This window comes from Nerophis ophidion, linkage group LG07 (genome assembly GCF_033978795.1).
Source record: "Nerophis ophidion isolate RoL-2023_Sa linkage group LG07, RoL_Noph_v1.0, whole genome shotgun sequence".
In the NCBI taxonomy this organism is placed as follows: domain Eukaryota; kingdom Metazoa; phylum Chordata; class Actinopteri; order Syngnathiformes; family Syngnathidae; genus Nerophis; species Nerophis ophidion.
In genome coordinates this window covers 28,825,948-28,831,347 of record NC_084617.1, presented here as the reverse complement: position 1 = coordinate 28,831,347, position 5,400 = coordinate 28,825,948, and positions in this window count along the sequence as shown.

Here is a 5,400-nt window from a genome sequence, read left to right as displayed (position 1 = left end):
TGCCCTGATGGAACCATTGCTGCGGTGTACATGAGCGATTCCTGGGAGAAAGGGAGAATCATTGCCTCTCGGTACTTTACATCGAAGATGTGGAAGACATCTACCTATTTGGAACTGTGACCGTGGGTTACCTGCTTATTGGGTTGGGCAATGCTCTGGTTTATCGTCAAATTCGTAAGATGATGGCAGCCACTCAAGGAGCCCAAAGGCAGTTCATCGCAATGGAAGGCATGGGTCGGGCTGTAGGATCACAGACTGTGGCGATTTTTTGAACTGGATTGCAAGATGGATCTCATCATGGAAAAACTAGTTGAAATGAGAACATTGGTTATGAGAGCAGCCAGCATGGACAAATAGTTCAGACAGGCCATTGTAATGTCTGATGGCTTGGAAAAACAAAAATCCTAATCTACAATTTGACTCCGCTGAATGCTGCGATGAGGTGGCGACTTGTCCAGGGTGTACCCCGCCTTCCGCCCGATTGTAGCTGAGATAGGCGCCAGCGCCCCCGCGACCCCAAAAGGGAATAAGCGGTAGAAATGGATGGATGGATGGACTCCGCTGAATGGCCTTGACGCTGCAAAACAGAAACAGGCTGTTCTGAAAACATCCCCCGAGGACTGTTCAATGATGGACGCTTTTGACCTCTGTCAGAATAAAACTTCACTGTGTGCGATGGGATGCGACATGGAGGTGTTGGTTTCTTTGATCTATTGATAGCCTTATCCTGACCCGAGATCTACAAAGCGGAGAGGAAGCAGACCTGACGCAGATCAAGGCACCTTTTCTTTGAACTGTTTATGATCGGCTGCAACAGCTGTTTACGACCCCCCTCTCTTCAGAAACAGCTGCAGCTATGTAATCAGAATATGACCCCCCTCTCCTTAGAAACAGCTGCAGCTATGCAATCAAAAAAGGCCCAAATAAAAGAAGATGCGTGGAACTCCCTCGTCAGAGCATGGTGGGAGACTGTACGAAGTCGCAGCCCAGACATTTGTCCTAATGAGCTAATTTGAAACCTGTCTCTGTTTAATTCCTTGCTTCTTGTCTCGTCTAATAGATGTCATCTGTGTTTGAACCTGACAACCTCCCTCCCTCCTCAACGACACCTGGGAGTCGAACTTTGCTTCCATTGCATGCAGAGTGGCCCCAGGCCTATGGACACAACATCACTACACCCAAGACAATGGGCTTATACACAAACACACAACCCACCCCCACCCCACACCTTTACCACAGATTTTTCTTTGCTGATGGCCATATTGAAAATAGTTTTCATCAAACACATTCAAAAACACTGAAATGGTGCATTATTGTTTGGGCTATGGCGCCATCTTTTATACGAGTTCTCTCACTGCAAGTGCTGTTGGGTGAACCTTGATAGTGTGTCTTTCTGTTTATAACTTTGAACCGGAAGTACAAGTGCCGTGCCCTCTTCTAATTGTCCATAGCGTTCCAACTCAAATACTTCCAGCAACATTAGTAAGTTTTACAATATAACTAAAACATTTCTTACTTACTAAAGCATCCCATGTGTGATGTCTGTAGGAGTGTTTTCATGCATATTTGTACATACCGTCGTAATGTAATTAAACAGGATTATGAATGTCTGTGTTAGTATTATTAACTTACAAAGACATTCTTTTTGTATTGTTTCAGTTTTGTAAATTCAGGAAATTCACCAAAACGTCACCGTGGAGTTATTGAGTCGGTTTAGCTGATTGGAGAGCTAGCTTGACGATGACGATGACTTATGTTTTGTTTGATCAGCCGTTTTACTGCCATCTTACAGACACCGTTTGGAAACAACTAAGGTGTGCAAATATTTATTTATAAAATATTTTTGTATAAATAACTAATTTCACAACGTATACAGTATATCTGCTGCTAATATATGGAAAATGATTTTTTTTTCTTCTCAAATTTCGTGGGTGCAGCTTATATACTGGTGTGCTCTATACTTAAAAAATACAGTATTGTAAATACAGGCTTTCTCATGTATGTCCATCTTAAACATTAATTTATGTTCTATCACATTTCACCTGGCACGTTAACATTTGTGAACTGTTGAGAGCGATCTGTGGCGCAAATTTTTGTTGGTGAATGAGAGATTATCATCACACTTTAACATCTCTAACATGTATATGCTTCCTCTTTGCTCGGTCAGCAATGCAGATGAAAAAATGTTCTTAATTGTCTTACCCTGGATAGATAAATGTATAATTTATACAGTGGGGCAAACAGTATTTAGTCAGCCACCGATTGTGCAAGTTCTCCCACTTAAAATGATGACAGAGGTCTGTAATTTCCATCATAGGTACACTTCAACTGTGAGAGACATAATGTGAAAAAAAAAATCCAGGAATTCACAATGTAGGAATTTTAAAGAATTTATTTGTAAATTATGGTGGAAAATAAGTATTTGGTCAATTATTCAAAGCTCTCACTGATGGAAGGAGGTTTTGGCTCAAAATCTCAAGATACATGGCCCCATTCATTCTTTCCTTAACACGGATCAACCGTCCTGTCCCCTTAGCAGAAAAACAACCCCAAAGCATGATGTTTCCACCCCCATGCTTCACAGTAGGTGTGGTGTTCTTGGGATGCAACTCAGTATTCTTCTTCCTCCAAACACGACGAGTTGAGTTTGTACCAAAAAGTTCTATTTAGGTTTCATCTGACCACATGACATTCTCCCAATCCTCTGCAGTATCATCCATGTATCCATTTTGGTATAAACTCAACTCGTCGTGTTTGGAGGAATTTTTTTTTCCCATTCTGTCTCTCACAGTTGAAGTGTACCTATGATGGAAATTACAGACCTCTGTCATCATTTTAAGTGGGAGAACTTGCACAATCGGTGGCTGACTAAATACTTTGTTGCCCCACTGTAAATACATGTCAACTGGAAGTAAATGTTTACTGGCTATTTTACCCAGAAGGCTGTGCGCTGTAGGCATGAGGACAACAGTTGTGCCGTTTGGTCAATAAAGATCTGATATACTGTTGCAAGTTGCTGTTTCTGCTTTGTCTACGCAAGAAACAAACATAAGTATTGATTAGATAGAATAATTTGCTCTCATTTTTCATGAGTTGAACTCAAATGTGTAAAACATTGACTATACTGTACACACAAAAGACCTATTGCTCTCATATATTGTTGACAAATTTGTCCCAATCTGTGATAGTGAGCATTTCTTCTTTGCCAAGATAATCCATCCCACCTCAGATGTGTTGCTTATCAAGATGTTGATTAAACAACATGATTATTGCACAGGTGTGCCTTAGGCTGCCCACAATAAAAGGCCACTCTGAAATGTGCAATTTTGCTTTATCGGGGGTCTGGAAAGCAGTCAGTATCTGGTGCAACACTTCTCCGTGGCATAGACTTGATCAGGTTAGTGTCTGTGGAATGTTGCCCCACTCCTCTTCAATGGATGTGCCAAGTTGCTGGATAATAGCAGGAAGTGGAACACACTGTGATATACGCCTATCCACAGCATCCCAAACATGCTCCATGAGTGACATGTCCAGTGAGTACGCTGGCCATGCAAGAACTGGGATGTAGACAGATCCTTGCAACATGGGGTCGTGCTTTGTCATGCTGCAACATGAGGTGATGGTGTCGGGTGAATGGCACAACAATGGGCCTCAGGATCTTGTCCTGAGGCCGATTTCTGTGCATTCAAAATGCCATCAATAAAATGCACCTGTTGTCCATAACATATGCCTGCCCATACTCATAACCTCGCCCCCACCATTGGACTTTTCATTCACAACGTTGACTTCAGCAAACCGCTCTCCCACACGACGCCACACACGCTGTCTGACATCAGCCCTGAACAATGAAAACCGGGATTCATCTGTGAAGAGAACATCTCTCCAACGTGCCAAACGCCATCGCATGTGAGCATTTGCCCACTTGAGTCGGTCACGACGACAACGGCAGTCAGGTGGAGACGCCGACGAGTAAGCAGATGAGCTTCCCTGAGACGGTTTCTCACCGTTTGTGCAGGAATTCTTTGGTTATGCAAACCAATTGTTGTAACAGCTGTCCGGGTGCCATCAAATGTGAGCGTGTGCCCACTCAAGTCGATTAGGATGACAAACTGCTGTCAGGTCGACACCCCAACGAGGACGACAAGCATGCAAATGAGCTTCCCTGAGGCGGTTTCTCACAGTTTGTGCAGAAATTATTTGGTTATGCAAAACAATTGTTGCAACCAATTGTTGTCCAAGTGGCTGGTCTAAGATGATCATGGAAGTGCACGAGGTCCTGGGCTGGTGTGGGTTGTGAGGCCGGTTGGATGTACTGCCAAATTCTCTGAAACGCCCTTGGATATGGCTTTTTGTAGAGAAATGAACATTAAATTCACGGGCAATAGCTCTGTTGGACATTCCTGCAGTCAGCGTGCCAACTTATTTAGACAGATTTGTGAACAATATTTGAGAGGAATAGGTATATTGTGTATATAGTCAAAGATTTTAACTCTTGAAAAATGAGCACAAAAGCAAAGCAAAAGTTTTTATATTTTCGTTCAGTGTAACTTTGTCTCAGGGCAGCAATAACCTTCCCTTTATTTCCATTAGTCCCTGAACAGCAACACAAGCAACAGGAAGTTCTTAGCGGGTCTTCCTGGCTCAATGTAGACCAAGAAGAAGGTCCTCAAATTAATGATGAACCCTGCACCAGTGGAGACGGAGAAGAGCTGGAAGTCAAGCAGAAGCGGGACACCTTTGGACCTATTGATCCGGAAACTTCTAACAGGGACAGTGCCTCTCTGGACGGTAGCCACGGTAACGGTCAGAGTCACGTCAAAAAATCCCACTGTGAAAAAAAATGGCCTTGTTTACTCAGCTCGGATGTTGACGAGAGCCAAGAACGCAAAGCAACGGGTCATCCAGAGTCCTGATGGAGGACACACCAGGACGTAAAACTGAAGCAGAGTCTGGACAAAACCAACAATCAAGGTATATTTGCACAAACTTTAATTGGCTGATTGGTGCCATGTGATTGGCTTTTTCTTGCTACATCATTTTGTCGTTGTTGTTGCTCTTTTTACTACTTCAATCCAACACAGACTGCACTTTTTACACCCCGCTTTGTTTACATTTTTTATTCTGCCCTTCCTGAATGTTGGAAGTGAGTTTAGCAGATAAGCAGAAATGAGAATTAGAGATGAAAATACTTTCAACTTAAGGTTGTTTATTGATAGTTTCCACTATTAAGTTACTTTAAAACTAAACACAAAGGTGTAGTATGTTATTTTTTGTTTTTAAAAAATTAAATACAAATATAAAATGGATTTTACTAATTAAAATAAATTAATAAAAAATAAAAGTACATAGTTTTTTTTTGTGAAAAAGTACATTATTATTTATTTGTTTAAAAAAAAAAGA